Genomic DNA, 20,412 nt, shown 5'->3' on the forward strand with positions numbered 1-20,412 from the left:
TTGACCTTACAGTGTGGAAGCCAATCTGTGGCTCCGGGTAGACGCATTCAGCCAAATTCTGTAGGCGGTCCATGAAGACTCAGGCAAAGACTTTGCCAACAACATTGAAGAGGGAGACCCCCCTGTAGTTGTTATGTTGCTTCTCTCACCTTTGTTTTTGTAGAGGATAATGATCTTAGTATCCCTCATGTCCTCTGGTACAGCTCCCTCCTGCCAACATTGAGAGAGGACTTCATGCAGTGCATGCAGTAGAGTAGTCATGCAGTGCTTGATCAGGTCTGGAGGGGGGGGGTGGGATCCCATTACTGCTTGATGCCTTCTCTGAGGCCAAGCTGCCGATGCTGATCTAGGGTCAGCTCTGTATCTAGTTGTTCCATTAATGGCATCCAATGGCATCCAGGGCTGAGGTGGTGACAGTGTTCAATTTGGACACAGAACAAAGGACAACAATACTGAACAAAAATTTTCAGGTAGTGTTGTGGTAATGAGCAGATAATTTGCCTCAATAATATTTGCAAGATAAACATTGGCTCTACTCTTCTCCTGAATACAGTAGGATCTTCAGATCTTTTGAAGAAAAATACCTGAGAGAATAAACTTATCTTGCTTTAACATCTCATCCAAGACATAATGCCTCCCAGTAAGCTCTACTCCCTCCAACTATGGATAACATTTCCCCAAATCATTTCTAACTCTAACTAAGCATGACTGATCTTCATAAGGTTGTGCTGGGTGACAAATGTTCATCCTAATTCTTAAACTACGATATGATGACACTGGTGAAGCATCTTTTGGCTTTAAAGAATGTTGGATACCTATAATTTGTATAAATTACTCAGGAGAGAGTGAGTACCTGGGTGTCAATATCTCTGGGGATCTAACCTGGTCCCAACATATTGATATCGCTACAAAGAAGGCGCTACAGTAGCTATATTTCATTAGGAGTTTGAGGAGATTTGATATGTCACTGTGAAGAGCATTCAAAATTGGTGCATCACTGTCTGGTATTGGGTGTGGGAGGCTACTGCAGAGAATTAAAATAAGCTGTGGAGAGTTGTAAACTTAGCTCCACATGGGCACTAGTCTCCATAGTAACCAGGACATCTTCAACGATGCCTCAAAATGGTGGCATCCCTCATTAAAGACCCCCATCACCCAGGACATGCCTTGTTCTCATTGCTACCATCAGAAAGGAGGTACAGAAGCATGAAGGCATACGCTCAATGATTCAGGAACAGCTTCTTCCCATCTGTTATCTGATTTCTGAATGGATATTGAACCCATGAACACTACCTCACTACTTTTTTATTTCTATTTTTGCACTACTTATTTAATTTAATGTAACTGTTTTATATATGTGTGTGTGGGTGTGTGTTTGTGTGTTATATATATATTTACCATAATTCTGAGTTTTTCATATCAATTATTATGTATTGCATTGAACTGCTGCTGCAAAGACAACAAATTTCACGACACATGCCGGTGATATTAAACCTAATTCTGATTCTGTTTTAGAAGACTAAATCAGTTAGCTGATAGCTGTCACATTAACTGGGGAAGTTCCTGATCTGATTATACTGTTAAAGTATAAGGAGCAGGAGTCCTTCATACAGAGTTCACAGATTTGTTCAGTCATTCAGTGAAAGCATGGCCCAGCACTAAAATTGTACACCCTCCTCTGCCATTCCAGAACCCTTGATTACCAGAAGAAAACACCTTTGATTTAGAGAATGCAGGAATCTATCAGTCTACCTTTTGATAATTTTTGTGATTCCCAGCCTTCCAGAGTTAAGATTTCCAACATTCCACAAGTATATTAGTGAAGCCATTTATTCTTATTCCTTTTTCAAAGGAACCAGCCTTTAAAATGAACTCTTAACCAGACTAAATTAAACAGCTTCTTCATGTCTACACTACAGGACTTACAAGAGAAACACACAAAATGTTGGAGGAATTCAATGGGTTAAGCAGTATCAATGAATGGAAATGGGTAGTTGACATTTTGGGTCAACATTCTTCATCTGGAATGAGAGGCACCACAGTAACATGGCGATTGGCACAATGCTATTATAGCTCAGGGTGTCGGAGTTCAGAGTTCAACCCCTGATCCTCCATAAGGAGTCTCTGTAAGGTGCTCCGGTTTCCTCCCACAGTCCAAGGAGTAATAGATAGGTTAACTGGTCATTGGAAATTGTCCGGTGATTAGTTTAGGGTTAAATCAGGGTTGCTGGGCGGCAGGGCTTGATCGGCCAGAAGGCACTGTATCGCTAAATAAAAAATTAAAGTATAATAAAGAAGAATTAGCTGATATGAAAAGGTGAAGGGAAGGGATGGAGCAAGAGCTGGTAAGCAATAGGTGAGGAGGGGTCATTGGCAGATGGAGGAAATAATGACAGAACCTGGGAGGTGATAGGTGGAGCTGAGAAAGGGTAGAAGATGATGGACTCTGACAGGAGAGGAAGATGCAGCACGGAATCAGTGAGAAAAATGGAGTGGACAGATGGGAACATTGTTCCTACTCTTTTCAGTAAAAGTACTTTAGTCAGTTGCTCAGTCTTCCATTAGACAACAGATCATCTATTTGACACGTTTGTGGTGGGACTCAAATTCAGATTCTGTCTTAGAAATATGGAACTTCTGTTTTGTGAAATTGATTGTGATTTAATATCAAGGCCAGTTCACAGGTTTAGATGGATTGACTGAAGTGGACTGTAGTGATATTTACCTACTTTCACCAGTTAAGCTTTTTCTGATTTGCCTTTCAGCAACATTGGCCACACTCACGTCAAGATATAAGGAACAGGAAAAGGCCATTTAGTCTGACTGTATTACCAGTCAATGGGATCACAATGTCTAACGTGATTCCAAATACCCAACTTATCCACTTATTAAAATAAAAGCCCAAAATATCTCAGATCACCTAAAATTCATTTATTTATCACATATACATTGAAACACACAGTGAAATGTGTTGTTAGTGTTAACAACCAAAACATCTCAGGACATGCTGGGGGCAGCCTACAAGTTTTACTACAGATTCTGGCACCAACATAGCATGCCTATAATGCTTAGTACAGTATAACAACACAGAACACAACAAAATTGGACACACACAAAATGCTGGAGGAATTCAGCAGGTCAGGCAGCATCTATGGAAAGGAATAACGAAGGACCTTAGCCCAGAACGTCAACTGTTTTTTCCTCTTTATTGATGCTGCCTGACCTGCTGAGTTACTCCTGCAGTTTGTATGTGTTTCTTTGGATTGGCAGCAACTGCAGAACCTCAGAACAGAGCACAACAAGCAACAAAATAACAACAGCAAAACAAGCCCCATTCCTCCCTCCCGCTCACCCACCCACGCAGACTGTCCTCCAACTACAGACTCTAGTCTCCGTTTATGGTCCTTGCTTGCTGAGGAAACGGTGCACTGAAGCAAGTGATGTTCAGTGTGAACTCTCGGATATTTTTAGAAGGATAGCATGACTGAGGGAATGTGTAGTTTGTTCAAAGTATTTACTTAACAGGATTGTGACCAGTATATTCTCTGCTTCTGAATCTCTTATAGCCCTTTCCAATCATCTAACATTGCATTTCTACTGGTTGGAGACAGGTTTGGGTGCCAGCCAAGCAGAATGTTGTTTACGCTGCTTAAGTAGCTCTTAACAGCTCCATTTCAAATCAAGTTCTGTGCCTGTCTTGATTCATACCATCTCTCTCCATGTTAAGGTTAAATTGGTGAGGGGAGAGGGACTCCCTGCCCTCTGGATGTTTAATTTAGGTCAGGTTGGTTTGCCAACTAACTGGGAAGACCAACAACTGAGCACTGTGTGAGTCAGGTGACACCCCTCTGAATATGGGCTTTGTGTAGTGTTTTCCTTATGTCACGTGACTCCACCCACTTGCTTCAGAGTGTCCTTACCAAGTGACCACATAGCCACTCTATTCTTGGCAGAAAACGTGGATCTGAGGTACATTGTGCAGGTCATAGCACCAAAATAAGATGAAGCACGTCAAGATATATATTGTCTGGTCTGGGTTTTAAAATAGTCAAGCTTGTAGTGGAAAAAAAAAGGATTTTGAGAATCTAGGAACAAGCCAAAAAGGAAAAATTGCATTTGTAAATCGCCTCCCACAACTTAAAAATGTCTAAAGTCACCTAAAATTACTGAGGTTCCTTAACACTGCTGCCCTATTTATTTTTTTTTTGGTAGAACCTTGTGATTAAACAGAACCTGCTTCCACCCTTGTTCTGAGGTGACTGATGAGGCCAGTGTGGCAACTACAATCTGACATGAATAGTCAGAGTTAGACAGCACCGAGGGTGGTGAGTGTGGTTTGAGCTGTCAGTGCAAGTGGTGGAAGTGGGAGAAATTTGAATAGGTACATGGATGGGAGGGGTATGGAGGGTCCAGCTGCAGGTCAATAGGACTAGGCAGATAAATATTTTGGTATGGACTAGATGGACTGAAGGACCTGTTTCTGCGCTGTAGTGTTTTATAACTCTATGAAAGGCAAGTCATTCGACCTGCTTGTCCATGCAGATCATGATGCCTGTCTACACTAATCCCATTACCTGTGTGAAGCCCATCTTCCTCACCTCTTCTCCTATCCATGTACATGTCCAAGTGCCTTTTAAAAAATTATAAAAGTATCTGATTAATCTGACTCTATTGTTTCCTCTTGTAGCTACCCTCTGTGTGAAAAATTTACCCCTCACATCTCCTTTAAATTTCTCCCTTCTTATATCTATTCCCTTTAGTTTTAGAACCCCCCCCCCCCACCAAGCCTTGGGGGAAAAACTCTGTCTGCCCTGCTTATGTCCCTTATAATTTTATAAACCTCTCTAAATTTCCCCTCAGCCTCCTATGTTGAAGTGAGAATAACCCAAGCCTGTCTAATTTCTCTTTATGTGTAAAGCCCTTCATTCCATGCAACACCCTGGTGAATCTCTTCTGCCACCGTATACCTCCTGTAGTGTTAACACCAGACTTGTACCCAATATTCTAGTGCAGCCTGACCAATGCCAAATGCTTTCTTTATACTCTAATGCTGCCATTTTCAGGGACCCATGACTATTTGCCTCAATGTCCTTCTGTACAAGAACACTTCTGAGGACACTACCATTTATTGTATATGTTCTACACTTGTATTTAATGTCCTAAATAATCCCAGGAGAAAGTCTGACAGGTTGGTCTTTCATGGATTCATGAAGTCACCTCATTTCATCGATCTCAATGAGAACCTGCCTGGTGCACTCCTCTCATTGTTTATCTGGGCATAGATGCACTCCTTATCCATGGACTGGAGATACCTGATGCCACCTCACATACATCTAATCCTTTCTGAGCTGATGTATGCCAGAGATTCCCAACTATTGGTGGAGATGTTGGCTTGTTTTGTAAGGAGATTTGATAAGTTCCAACTTTCAAGCATTCAGCATCTAATCACAAAAACAGAAACACATAGAAATTATGACACAGACAGAAAAAAATTCACTGGTGTAGGAAACAAAGCAGCCAACCTGTACACAGAAAGCTCACACAAATACCAATCTGACAATCATCAGATGGTATTGGCTGAAGGATAAAGGTTGATCAGGAATACAAATTATTTGCCCCTTTCTCCACTTGCTTTGCCAGTTAGTGATGTAGTGGCATCCTCACCAGACTTCAGGGTGAGTGGTTGCAGGTTCAAATCCGGCTAGCTCCTTGCATGCCTTCCATCTGTGTTGGGCTGAGCATTGTGCTAACAACTTGGACTTGTAAAACAGACAAATGCTAAAGAAAAGGCCTGGCCTGCTGCTTTCCACCAGCATTTTGTGTGTGTTGCTAAAGAAAAGGCAAGGTTGCCACTTGATAAGCCAAACAAGGTGTGGAAGGGAACTTAACTCCATTTGCTGCTTTCTATAAGCCAGTGACATGGAATACCTTTAACATCCAACCTGGGAGAAAATTTAGATCTTGATTTAATCTATCAACTGAAAGCTGAAAGACTGCAGACAATATAATGAAACTGCAGGATAAAGCAAAGATTTGAAAGATATCTTAAGAACTCTGAAGGGAAGACATAATCTATAAGATAGGAAAGATGTTTGTATGTCAAAAAGTAAACAATTGGACAGTACTGTTCATCGTGTCAAAACATGGAAGAAATTTCTCTAGCTCCAAAGTTAGGGAAAGGTAATTTCATATTGAGGTTAATTCTGAAGCAGTGACGATTCCCTTTGTTGAAGTGACTCACAGAGGCCAATAGCTTGTAATAGTTTCCAGGAAGCAGGATTCCCTAATACCATGATTGATTATATTGTGTCCTTAGTGTTGTTTCATGGTAGATAATGTGCCATAGGCTTGGATGATGACTGATCAATTCCTGTGATATCAGTTTAACCTCATGAGAAAGAAAGCTCACAATAATTTATCAGTTCATCAGTTAACTAATTGGTACCTGTGTTGTGAATGATTACCTTCCACACTTTGTTCCACATCAGTTAGAAAACTAGTGTGTCATAAAGTGATATATATTGCCTGTTGCCATTTCTACCTTAAACCATCACTCATGATACAGTATATTCTGTGGAAATGCAGCCAATGGAGGTACAAAACACCTCCTTCACATCAAGCTTTCCCTCAAAACTGAAATCTGTAAGACTCTTACAGTGGATCTTTTGTTAACAATACCGATTACAATATTCTGGAAAATTCTAACCTTGGAACAGAGAGCAGGAGAGCACAGTAACATACCTTACCATTCACAATATCTGCATGGAATGTTGCCAAATCTCTTCTGCCTGTACATGATCCATAAACCTCCATTTCTCTGCATTTTTATTTGTCTAAACGCCTCTTAATCACCTCTATTGTACTCGTGGCAACTATTTCCACTCTGTGGAAAAAAGCTGTCCCCCACATTTCCTTTAAACTAGCCCTCTAGTGCTTGACATTTCTACCCTGGGGAAATATTCTTAGTTTAAAGTTCAAAGTAAGCTTATTATCAAAGTACATATATGTCACATATACAATCCTGAGATTTGTTTTCTTGCAGGCATACACAGTAAATCAGACAAAAACAATACAATCAATGGAAGACCATGCCCAACAGGACAGATAATCAATGTATAAAGCATAACTAACTGTGCAAATATGACAGAGAAAGTAATAATAATAATAAATTTACACAACAGTCAAATAAAACTTATAAGGATATATTTTCATCAACAAAAACAGGACTCAGCACCCCACACAAATATCTGCAATTCTCATAAGTACACACCACTGAACTTAAATAAAAGCCCAGAAAAATTAAGACGTTATTACTATCGAAGAAAATGTTAACCAATGGAAGAGCATGACCCTTATAAAGTTACAAACTTCTGAGGTTCCCCTTAACCCAGACGCTGTGGGGAAAAAAACAGGGGTGTCCAACCTCTCCTTATAAATCATACCCTCTAATCCAGATAGTATCTTGGTAAACCTTTCGTGCACCCTCTCTAAAGCTTCCATATCCTTACAGTGATGTGTCAAGCGTGATTGTTTTTCAGATCTTTTAACAGTATTTCGCACCGTAAAGCTTCCCTGCTAATGTTCTCTGTGGATTTCTCTATTGTACGTTCATCAATGTACCCTACCTCGCACGAGTACATGCACCTACACACATGTAGGCACAGACAAACACACTCGACGACCTGAGAATGGATAGTTGCCTCTGTTAGCTCTGTGATAAACCTAGATGGGTAAAGAAATGGAGATTGCAGAGCAGTGCACAAGTTGAGGTCGTCAAGGACTGACGAAAGCCCAGTGGTTCCTACAGATAATAGTTAAAGGGAGTTCGAATTGAACATTGTGATCCCTGTGAAGCTTACTAAACCTTGTGACCTCCTGAAGAACATTACACCAATGAAGATCCTTGCAAAGTAATTAAATCTAACAATACGGGAAACGGAGCCGCCAAACCAACATTTGTCACGTGAATTAAAATATACCAGTATATCCGCACATAGCATGATCCCACCAGGATCCATGAGATGGGAAACCGGATAACGCAGTAATTATTGTTGATGGCTGAAAGGAAGATTTTGACTCTAATCTCTTTGCGAAATAAAAATCTGCTGAAAGAACTCAGTGAGTCAGCGACTGTGAAGGAAGAGAGATGGTCGTTGATTCGAGAGGCAGTCTGACCCGCTGAGTTCCTCCGACAGGTTGTTTTGTGTTTTCTGTGACTTAATACCAAAAGGTCCTCTTGGGGTGGTCCACTCTGACAGCGAGACATAGAAAGAGGTGCAGGTTATTAGTACGTTTTGGTTGTCTGTTGCCTTTTGGAGACTTGGGACTTATTTTCGAGAGCATTCGCATGTTTATCGACATCTTACACCTGCGAACTGTGTTTGTGAGTGATCAAACACAACTCGTTTTAGCTACGAATGCGAAGAAAAATTGCCCATTATGTAATATTTCCATTGTTTTTTCCCCTGTGTGTGCCGCTGTTTGCCCAAGTCGCGGGTTTTCCTCGCAACGTAGCCAACCAATTGTTCTCTGTATGTTCTCGCCCACACTACCGCCTTTCCCTCCAGGTGCTGTGTTTGGACTAAGCCCGGTTTCTGAGAACAGATTCCCGATATTCACAATTTGAGTGTTCCTGGACCTGGCGTTGTTACGCCATTGATTCGTAAATCGAGAGCGATCCTTGGGCTCTCTGTACTAAATCCAGTATGCGTGTTCTAAACAAAAAGTGAATTCAGTACAACGGAATTTGGACACTGGAGATTAAGTTTTAGAGCAATGAAAAGAGCAGCGAAACAGACCACCCATTTACCCCAATGTTACACTAATCCCATATTTTAATTCTTCGCCCTAAATTTACCATTGGTCAACTCTCCCCAAATTAAACCATTTACTTACTCATTTTACAGGAGCCAATTTAACCCACCAACCCGCACATCTTTGAGATGCGGAAGAAAACTCCACATACTCACGGGGAGAACGTGCAAACACCACTCTGGCAGCAGCGGAGTTCTGGAGTGAACCCAGTGAGGGAGCGGTTGTACAATCGTACGGGTCTGAACGAGCGCTTCGTCCGCGATTTGAATTAGGCTCTCTCTGTAGCTTTGCGTTTCTCCGCAATTGAGATCAGTTGTGTTCTCCAAGTAAGCCTGAGTGGAGCCCTCGGGAAAAGCGGGGAAAGAACAATGCGATGCTTGGACCTTGTGCTGCGAGCCCGTGAGCAAATCCTTCAGTCCTGAAGAAGAGTCTCCCCCCGAAACGTTAGATCCTCTCCATAGATGCTCGTGACCTGCTCAGTTCCTCCAGCATTGTGTGTATTGCTCAGAATTCCCAACATCGGCAGAAAGTTGATGATTAATGTATGTCACACCTTGACAATCAGGATTTGGTGCCCAGCAAAAGAAAGATGCAGACTGTGTCTGAGGCACGTCAGAAAAAGACCTTCATTTACTTAGCGCCTTTTAATGCCGCTTCCAGGAGATTCAAAGCACCTCAGGGCCATTGTATTTCTTCTGAAGAGTGAAATCACTGTTGTTATGTGGGAAAGCAAAGAGCCAGATGAATAACAGCAAGCTCCCAACAACAGAGGTATTACTGACCAGACAATTTGTCTTTGAAAAAACACTGGAGCACAGGATAAGCATTGACCGCAGTGGCAGAAATAAGACTATAAGACCATAAGATATAGGAGCAGAAGTAGGCCGTTCGGCCCATCAAGTCTGCTCTGCCATTCAATCATGGGCTGATTCAATTCTTCCAGTCATCCCTGCTCCCCTGCCTTCACCCCATACGCTTTGATGCCTTGACTAATCAAGAACCTATCTGTCTCTGCCTTAAATACACTCAATGACTTGGCCTCCACAGTTGCTTGTGGCAACAAATTCCACAGATTTACCACCCGCTGACTAAAGTAATTTCTCCACATCTCAGTTCTAAATAGACATCCTTAAATCCTGAAGTCGTGCCCTCTTGTCCTAGAATCCCCTACCATGGGAAATAACTTTGCCATATCTAATCTGTTCAGGCTTTTTAACATTTGGAATGTTTCTGTGAGATCCCCCCTCATTCTCCTGAACTCCAGGGAAAACGGCTCAAGAGCTGCCAGGCGTTCCTCATACAGTAACCCTTTCATTCCTGGAATGATTCTTTCTTGAGAATTTTCTCTAAACCCTCTCCAAAGGTCAAAGTGACTATTATAAAGTACATAAAGTAAATGCCAACTCTACTGGCACTTATAGGAAAATAAAAAATACTTTAGAATTCATTAAAAGAATACATAATAGAATAGAATATCTGAAAGAGTAAAGAAGATACTTTTATTCAAACAAAAATAAAATAAATTCTGCAATCATGAGTTGTAGAATCTTGAAAGTGAGTCCATAGGTTGTGAAGTCAGTTTAGTGTCAAGGTGTTAGCCACTCTGGTTCAGGAGCCTGATAGTTCGAGGGTAATACCTGTTCCTGAACCTGGTGGTGTGGGATCTGAGGCCCAACAGTCAGTGTTGGGCTGAGTGAATTTATCCTCACCTGTTCAGGAGTCAAATGGTTAAAGGATAATAACTATTCCTCAACCTAGTGAGCTAAGGCACCTGTACTTCCCTCCCAATAGCAGCAGCAAGAAGAAAGCATGACCTCGATGATGGGGTCTATGATGGATGGATGCTGCTTTCCTGCCTCAGCACTCCTTGTAAACGTGTTCAATGGTGAGAAATGTTTTTCCTGTGATGGAATGGGCTGTATCTACTACTTTTTGTAAAGTGATTCTTAAAGTCTTTTATATCCACCTGAAAGGACAGGCAAGGCCTTGATTTAATGTTGAACCTGAGAAAGAGAACCCTGGACATGACAGCACTTGTACAGTCTTGATCTGAAGTAACATCCAGGTGTTCGTCAAATTTAAACTCCCTGCAGCGCAACTCTGACTAATAACGTTTCAGAGTGCTACCTACTGAGCCATGACTAGAACATGTCAACACAACTTTTTCCAGATAAGAAGATAGGCAAAAAGCCACTTCAATGATATTAAATAGATTGTAACAGACACAAAGTGCTGGATGAACTCAGCAGGTCAAGCAGCATCTACAGACAAGAATAAAGTGTTAACATTCTGGATGGAGACCCTTGATCAGGACCCTTCATCAATGATAGTAATAAATGGCAGGAGATCATCTGAGGAGACGTGATTCCAAAGCCACTGTACCTGGGATCCACTGGCCAGTATGTAGTCACTCACTATGGCTAAAATTACCTCTTGCTCATCATCTGCAGAATGAGCTGATGTTCTCTGCTGATGAGATGCAGCATGCTGAAATCCCAATGCATCCATCAGTAGTTTCTAAACTTGATCTGTTGACTGGGAGGCACTTATTTGACAGGCAGCCATCAATTTTTTGAGAGCATTGTGTTATTCCAAATAACATACCAGGATTGGAGAGAGCTGCCATATTCTTCCCAATGGCAAAGTGCTCTAGACTTTTGGACACGGGCTGTTTTAAACAAGATTCAAATAGGACATGGATGATGTGGGCAGTCTTTACATTATGAGTGCCACATCTTTATATGATTGTGATCAATTCTAGTTGACTCATTATAGGAAGGATATGGAAGAGAGGGTGTAGAAGTGATTTTCCAGGATGCTGCTTGGACTAGTGGGTGTCTTATGAGGAAATGTTGAGTGAGCTAGGAGTTCGCATTTTGGAGCAAAGAAAAATGAGAGGTGACCTGATAGAGGCATTCAAGATGGTAAGAGACATAGATTGAGTGGACAACCAGAGACTTTTTCCCAGGGCAGACATGACTAATACAAGGGGGCATAACTTTAAGATAATTGGAAGGAAGTACAGGGGATATGTCAGTGTTTTTTTACACAGAGTGGGGGATGTGTGGAACACACTGCCAAGGGTGGTGATAAAGGCAACTATATTAGAGACATTTAAGAGATTTAGGTAGGCACATGGATGAAAGAGAATGGAGGGCTATGTAGGAGGGAGCAGTTACATTGATCTTGGGGTATGTTGAAATGTTAGTACATCATCAAGAGCCAACGAGCCTGTATTGCACTGTACTCTTTTATATTCTATAAGTGGCATAACAGATTTTCTCTGCTTGTGATCAGAGTTGGCCTTCGTATAATGTCCTACTCTTGGCAGAAGTTTGATGGAGATATCTTTGAATTAAACTCCCTCTCCAAAAAGGCTACACCTTGGCTTCCAAGCCTTCAACTTACTTAATGAATGTTGCTGCAGGTATGCACAGGGAAATATTTGCCAGAGCTCTGAGCTGACAGATGTTCTCTCCTTCACATTTGAATGCAATAAAAAAACACTTCAAATTTTCCCACATTTTCTTTCACACAAATAATTCTCCAAACTTTGTTTTCCGTATACTGTATGTTGACATAAATGTACATTGATAATAAATTTACCTTGAACTTTCAGCTTCTCTGTTGCACCTCTCACAGTCTGTATATATTAAGGTATCTCTCATTTTCTCCTCTGGAAGAGCCTATCCCCATCAACACCATTCTTCTAGCCCTCTGTGTGAAAGTCTTCACAATATTTCACCCATTCACAATTGCAAGTGTAGTCTTTGACCACCTCCTGTTCATTTTTGCTTCTGTGTGTGAATTATTTCAGCAACAACAACCTCTGTTTGTGTAGCACATTTAATAAAGTGAATCACGAGGCACTTCACAGGAATGTCTTTTTTTTAAATAAGGAAACATGAGCTCAGATTTAGTGTCATAAGAGTTTGCTAGGCTTTGCTGGTAGTTTCTTACAACAATTAACCCTCTAAATGCTGGCAAGTTAGGGACTTTGTGTAAGTGCAGAAATTTCAAACTTACACCCAGTACACTTCAAGAACTGCACCAGAACTTCCTGAGCTTCTCAAAAATAAAGGCAAGAACAAAGTGAGCTGCATTGTCAGATGACTGTGGAGGCCAGGTTATTGGGTATATTTAAACTGGAGGTAGATAGGTTCCTGATTAGTAAGGGCATCAAAGGTTACAGGGAGAAAGCAGAAGAATGATGGAATGGCAGAGCAGACTCGATGGGCTGAGTGGCCTAATTCTGTTCCTATGCCTTATGATCTCATAGTCTTATGTTTCAAATATTCATGTACTGGGGTTATTTTATTTCTAAATGTCATTCAGAAATGTTGAAATGTTACTATATTTGGATGGCAAAACTGGAGTATGGATTTACAGTCAAAGTGTTTCAGAGGGGGCTTGTCAGAGTCCATTTGCCTCCCTCAGTTGCTGTTTTGCTCCTTGAAGAAAATGTGAGTCAATATGTTTATCTATCCAATTTCAAGCATGACAAAGACATGACATTGACATTATTCAGTTCAGTGGTTCCCATTCAGTAACAGCCAGGCAGTAGAACACTTATAATCATACAAATATATGATTGTGAAACAAGAGTTAGATATGTGGCTTCCCAGGCTGGGCTTGCTGTGTACTCAAATCCTGCTGCTCCTCTAGTAACTCCACATTATTATTAAGCTGTGATAACCTTTCATCCCATCATCTATCAACTACCTATCCAATATATTAAAAAAATAGAAAAATCTACAGTACTTCCATTGCCTTTTCAGAAAGAGACTTCCAATGTTCATGATCCTCTGAAATGGCAAAAAAAGCCTCATTTCTACCTTAAATAGACAACTGCTTATTTTTCAGACAGTCTCCTTACTTTTACATTCTCCCTCAAGAGGAAAAATCCTTAACAAACAAGAGAAAATCTGCAGATGCTGGAAATCCAAGCAATACGCACAAAATGCTGGAGGATTTCAGAAGGCCAGACAGCATCTGTGGAAAAAGTACAGTCAACGTTTCGGGCCAAAACCCTTCAGCAGGACCTTTCAACGTTCACTTTATCAAGATCTTACATTGTTAAATCAAATGCTTTCTCATTTTTTAAAAACCTGTCAGGCATTTGCCTCATGTATTCAAGCTTCCCTCATAGACAATCCACTCATTACCAGGTATGAGTAAATCTTGTCTAACAAAGCATCTATAGCCTTCCTGTAATACAGAGACAAATTACTCCAGATATAGTTTCACCAATACCAAACCAAACTACTACTTTTAAACATGAGAAAATCTGCAGATGCAGGAAGTCAAAAGCAACACGCAGAGAATGCTGGAGAAACTCAGCAGGTCAGGCAGTGTCTATGGAAATAATGCCTATGGTCTCTGTGGTCTCCAGTCCTGATCAAAGGCTGGGCTGGAAACATCGACTATTTATTCATTTCCATAGATGTAACCTGACATAGAAACATAGAAAACCTACAGCACAATACAGGCCCTTCAGCCCACAATGCTGTACCAAACATGTACTAACTTTAGAAATTACTTAGGGTTACCCGTAGCCCTCAATTTTTCTAAGCTCCATGTACCTATCCAAGAGTCTCTTAAAAGACCGTATTGTATCCACCTCTACCACCGTCGCTGGCAGCCCATTCCACACACTCACCACTCGCTGCGTTAAAAACTTACCCCTGACATCTCCCCTGTACCTACTTCCAAGCACCTTAAAACTGTGCCTTCTTGTGTTAGCCATTTCACTCCTGGGAAAAAGCTTCTGACTATCCACATGATCAATGCCTCTCATCATCTTATACACCTAAGACCTGCTGAGTTCCTCCAGCATTTTGTGTGTGCTGCGTTGAACTTCCTACTTTTGTATTCATTTCCTCTTGCAATAAGCAACAACTTTCCTGATCACAACCGTACCTATTACTTGTGTCTTGTGGTTCATCCACACTCAGATCCCTCTGTATCCTCAGAGCTCTGCGATCTCTAGTCGTTTAGATAATTTTTTGTGTCAAAAATCAACAATTTTATATTTTTCCACGGTTTGTGCACATGTTCACTTTATATGTAGTACATCGATCACTCGAGTCGAGCATGATGTTCTTCTAAGGGTTTGTCTATTGGTGGTTCCTCGGGTGGCTGTAGAAGCTGATCAGGGATCCACATACTCTGGTGCAATGTGGGCAGGAATAAGTGGTGGCTGTGGTTAGTGGCTGGGTCGTTTGGTTGTTCAGTCTCTCCGCTTATTCTCTGTGGCTTGGAGGTCGTTCTCATGTAGGGCAGCTCCTTCTACACAGATTTCCTCCAGATACTGTATAGCTATTGAGTGCAGTGTCTTCCCAGTTTTTTTTAGATATAATGTAGAATTTCTTTAAGTTGATTTTCATGTTATATTTAAACTGTTTCCTTTGCCCGCCAGAGGCTCGCTGACCTTTCAACTGGGAGTAAAAAATCTGTTTAGGGAGACGTGAGTTCGGCATCTGGATGACATGACCTATCCATTGGAGTTGGGGTTGCTTTATCATGGTGGTGATATTGTTCATGTTGGCCTCGTCCAGTACGCTGGCGTTAGTGTTCTGTCCTTCCAGATGATCCTCAAAATCATTCATAATGATCTTTGGTGGTGTTATTACGGGGCTTTCAGTGTTTACTGTAGGTGGTCCATAATTCAGCTCCTTTCATAGTGGCTTCCTCTTACTCGCAGTTTGCGGCTCCTTAGCTAGAACATATTGTCCCTACACCCACCCTGTAGTGTCCGGAAAGGCACAATTGCTCAACAGAGGCTAAAGTACTGCAAATTAAAGTTAGGAATGGAGAAAGAAGCCAAGTGGAAGTGTCTGGAGATGAAGGTGGGTCTGGGATCTGGAGGAAGTTGGAGATAAGAGGTGATAGAGGCAATTAATATTGAAGGTCAGACAGGAGAAAATCTGCAGACTCTAGAAATCCGAGCAACACCCACAAAATGCTGGAGGAACTCAGCAGGCCAGGCAGCATCTATAGAAAAAAGTACAGTCGACATTTCAGGCGGACTGTACCTTTTTCCCATAGATGCTGCCTGGCCTGCTGAGTTCCTCCAGCATTTTGTGTGGTGTGTTGCTAATAGTGAAGCGTTGCCACTTTATAAATCTGTAGAGACTGGCAAACAGTGGGGATGAAGGATAAAATGAAGCTTTGGAAAAGTCGAGAGCGAAACTAACAGCTGAGGGATTTCAACAGCGGGTGGACTCGGACAGACGCAAGCTCGAACCTTCTGGACCTGCCAGAATGCCAGAGGCACAAAAAAAGTTTCTGAAGTGGATATTTTGTAGTGTTAAAATCTCCCTGTTTATAATCTCATTTTTTGCTCTTGCACAATGCTGTATACGGCCAGATCTATGTTTGTCGTGATTTGTCGCTTGTGAACTGTGACCCCTTTAGTTATCCGCTTGAACAACAACCAAAAGGGCCCCACCCAAGACTAAAATGTCTTTTCCCCGTCACCGCGAGAGGTTCCCTCGGCTTCGTGTGCACTGGATCCGGAAGGCGATTACAAGAAGGCTGGGGTGGGGAATATCCAGTATGGAGCAGCCTTTAACTTAGCACCGAGCAAAGGGCACAAGGATTCCCTCCCCTTTAATTACTGGGTTGTTACAAAAAGTAACGAGTTCAGGAAGTGTTGTAGTGAATGGAAAAAGGAGGCAGAGCCGTCTGCAGCACTTCCTCTTACATCATTGACCATATAAGGTGCGGTGAAATTACTATCAAACGGTGTCAGTCTCTTGTTGTCATGTTCCTACCTCATGGATGTCTGCACCGTGCAGAGCTGCACAGACAGAACCGAGTGGGCTGGCAATTCATGATGATTTCTCTCAGGCGACAGACACATGCCTCACATACACAGACAGGTACAGCAAGCAACGTGTGCCTTTAGTTGTTGTTGAATGAATTCACTTTAAGACTGGGTGGGTGGGTCAGATTGCAAAGGGGAGTTTTAGCTCTTCCTCCTTCAGATGTGCAAATGTCATTCTGGGGATGTGCCGTGCCAGTCAGTTGAACTCAAGAGTAATGTGGAGCCAGCTTTAAGTCACAGTAGAAGCGTGACGGTCTGTAAACATGATCACAACTGTTTCCGCATTGAGACCAGCTCCTGTAAGTAATAAAGCATTGGTGTAATTAATCTGCAATTTTCCCATTTGATTGCAGGCGAAATCTGCCTCCCAGCTGAAAAAGCTTTCGGAATCTTTCCCTAATCAGTCTTTTTAAGAGTTGAAGGGTTCTCTTTTTGAGGAGGGTTTTTTTTCTTGCCGTGAAGAGCGTGAGAGGCTTTGAACACGAGAAATGTCAGTGGAATTTCCGTGCAGGGCAGAACGTCGTGATGCATGGTAGTTAAAGGAGCTCTGTCTTTGAATGTAGAGCGTGACTTTTCAAATAACAGAGGACCTTTTAAAATAATTACTTACATCGGTCTCATCGGCATGTGTACTGTTCACTCGCATCAAATTTCTTCACGTAGTTATTGTAACGCTGGACAGGTATTTAAGATTTATAGTCGCTTGATGTAGATTTGTTGTCTTATTCCATGTCTTGGTGCTGTAAACGCTAATATTTTATTTAACAATGTCTGCTCCCTGTGCAGTTTTGAGAAGGTGTGAGTTATATTTTAATTAAATTTTCATAATTGACCTCAGATCTTAAACCCCCGCCAACCTGCAATTTTAAGTGAAAGTTGTACTTTCCAGTGCTGACTTTTCAAGGAGTACGCGAGTGTTTTCCCACCACCTGTTATATTTTGTATTAAATTAAGAAAACTCTTGCATTCGATTCTCTAAACGGAGATAATAGAACCGCAATATACGCACAACATCGCAGAGTGGTGGTCTCGGAGAGGGTTTAGAGGAGGTTGGAGCTGGAATGGGGGTGGGGGAGGGCTACGTACTCTGCACATCGGGGCATAGAACAGGAAGCAGAACGCAAAACCGAAAGCGATAAATTGTTGAATTAACACTTCACATCTGCTGTGCTTCAGTTCGAGAAATGCAAATATATATTTGCATAGAGCAGGCAGGACTGAGCACACTTTGTTGCTGAGTGGAAAGTTAGTCATAGTACTTAGAAATTTAATTGTACTTATTATCCACATATAATAATGTGCACATATGTTCACCTGTCTTAATATTGCATGTATATTTCATTAAATACACAGCACGAAAAAGGGTTGTTCAAACCACCTGGACCACGCCAGGATTCTTGCAACACAACCCCCCCCCCCCCCATCTTCTCCCTCATGTTCAGTGAGGGAGAGTTTTAATTTTTTTTTAATTGCAAGCTCCACTTTCTCCCACTCTCGACAAACATTTTTCCTGAGTTTTTGCTTATATTTATAATGCTTATTTTCAGTACCTAAAGCACATTACTCAATCAGAACCTTCCCTGATTTTCAACATCAGGTCTTCCCCCAATCTTTTGATTTCTCCAAAATAAGAGCCCCAGCCTTTTTAATCTATCTCCAGGTCTCATATTCAGGAATATCCTTGTAATTTGGAGGTAGTGAAACATAATAGATCATAGAACAGCAGGGTACATTACAGGCCCTTAAGCCCACAATGTTATACAAACCTTTTAACCTACTCTAAAATCAATGTAACCCTTCCCTCTGAATAGTCTTCCATTTTCCTTTCAACCATGTTTCTGAGTTTCTTAAATATCTCTAATGTATCTGCTTCTACCACCAATAACTGTCTGTGTATGTAAGTACATGTGTGCTTTTTTGGATGTGTATATATTTTTCCTGTGTATGTGGCTGTAAATATTTATGAAGTATACAAGGGCAGGTACTTTCTGCACGTCACAAAAGGGATGTATTAAGCTGTTCAGAACTCTCTCTCCCCCCCCCCCCCACCCCACCCCACCCCCGGACTAATTGTAATCACCAAATGTCCTTCAGAGACTTTTTTGTAATTGAATGATCATTCAAAGGCCAATAATGTATTAAGGTCTGGAGTTAGAAATTTTGAATCCACTGCATGTCTGATATAGTAAAAGGCCTTTAGTCTTCTTGTCCCTCACGTCTTGGACCAGATGAGAAGGAGTTTGAGGGAAGATGATTGAAAGGTTAATTGAGAAATTGGAAATGACCTTGGTTCAAAGAGAAGCAAATAAAAATATCAGGCTTTAAAATGATCAATTGAAGTTTAAGAGAAAGTTGAGAGCCAGGCAGCTTATTCATTTAGACTGTGAGGTGATAAGACACTGGGCCTTTCCTTTTTCTGACGTGATGAAGGGCTATTTCCTGTTCTTGGCCTACTTGTGTCGCAAGGGTTCCCTTATTTAGCCATCTGCTACTGCTCGAGTTTATCCTTGAGTGGTTCAATTCACATTGCACTGGGAGCTGGAGAGCACGCTTTAGCCTTGAGGAATATTGTACCAAGCAGGAGCAACAGGGAAGTGATTCCTCTATGGTCAAGCATACAAAATATGGAGATTGTAACAGATATGTATCATACTTGGCTTTTATAATTCAGTTCCAGTTTTTGGAAACAAAGTACAACTCCTAACTGCTCCATGTGACAGAAGATGAATTCCCACCTTGCAATTAGGAAAACCTAATTAAATGAGTCACTCAATCTGAGCAACAGAGTAAGCCTACTCCCTCACAAAAGAACTGGCTTTGAAATGTTGCCTATTGGTTTCAGTATCAAGGGATGAGTGGTGGGATATCCCAATGTGTCACCTATAGATTTTATTGTCATCACCTTCACATCTTCTTCTGAGTCAAGACAACATAGCCCAGCTGTGATCAGATCCTTACAATAAATAGTAGCACAAGCAAGGAACACATGCCTAGATATTCATCCCAATTGATATTCAGTTTCAAAATTTAGTGGTTTGGCCAATGGGACTGAATTTTAGAGGCACTGTACATTAATACTACATAGAGTAACTGATGCAGGTTAAAGTTTAAGGTGGCCAAACATTTTAGTTCCAATTCCCATTCCAAAATGTCAGTTCATTGCCTCCTCTTGTGCCATGATGAGACCACCCTCAGGGTGGAGGAACACAACATCTTGTATTGCGTTTGGGTAGCCTCCAATCTGATGATGAATATAGAGTTCTCTTTCAGGTTTAAGAAAAATTCCCTGTCCCTCCCTTCCCGTTCCTCATTCTGCCCTTTTATCCCTTCACACCTGCCTATCACTTCCTCTTGGGTCCCCTCCTTACCTTTCTCCTATGGTCCACTGTCCTCTCCTATCAGATTCCTTCTGTTCTAGCCCTTGACCTTTCCCACTCAGCTGGGTTCACCTATCACCTTCTAACAACCTTCCTATTCCCACACCCCTTTTTATTCTGGCATCTTTCCCCTTTTTCAGTCCTGAAGTTTTGACAGTTTAATCATTTCCACAGATGCTGCCTGACCCGCTGAGTTCCTCCAGCATTTTGTGTGCGTTGCTTTAAATTTTAAGGTATTTTGTTTTTTTATTAATTATTCCTTCATGGGAGGTGAGCATCAATAATAAGGTCACAATTTCTACCTTTACCTGTTCCTAATATCTATCCTTTGATAAGTCTTGACACTGAGTTACGTCGGGTTTTACAACTGGACACGTGGATGCAATCGTGCCT

General features: G+C 41.5%; 1 protein-coding gene across 13 annotated transcripts in view; it reads left to right on the plus strand.

Moving 5' to 3' along the window:
* The window catches only part of hivep3b (HIVEP zinc finger 3b), a 696,153-nt gene that overhangs the window by 525,315 nt on the left and 150,426 nt on the right, over nt 1-20,412 (plus strand). The window contains exon 1 of one of the 13 annotated variants that reach the window (XM_073034360.1): nt 16,571-16,697. The exons of 10 other annotated variants lie outside the window; for them this stretch is intronic. The gene's annotated coding sequence lies outside the window, so the exon portion shown is untranslated. Of the gene's footprint in view, nt 1-16,570; nt 16,698-16,738; nt 16,942-17,219; nt 17,325-20,412 lie in introns of those variants that run through there. 2 more of the 13 variants (XM_073034363.1, XM_073034364.1) reach the window with 2 other exon arrangements.

This window comes from Hemitrygon akajei, chromosome 32, assembly GCF_048418815.1.
Source record: "Hemitrygon akajei chromosome 32, sHemAka1.3, whole genome shotgun sequence".
Classification (NCBI taxonomy): domain Eukaryota; kingdom Metazoa; phylum Chordata; class Chondrichthyes; order Myliobatiformes; family Dasyatidae; genus Hemitrygon; species Hemitrygon akajei.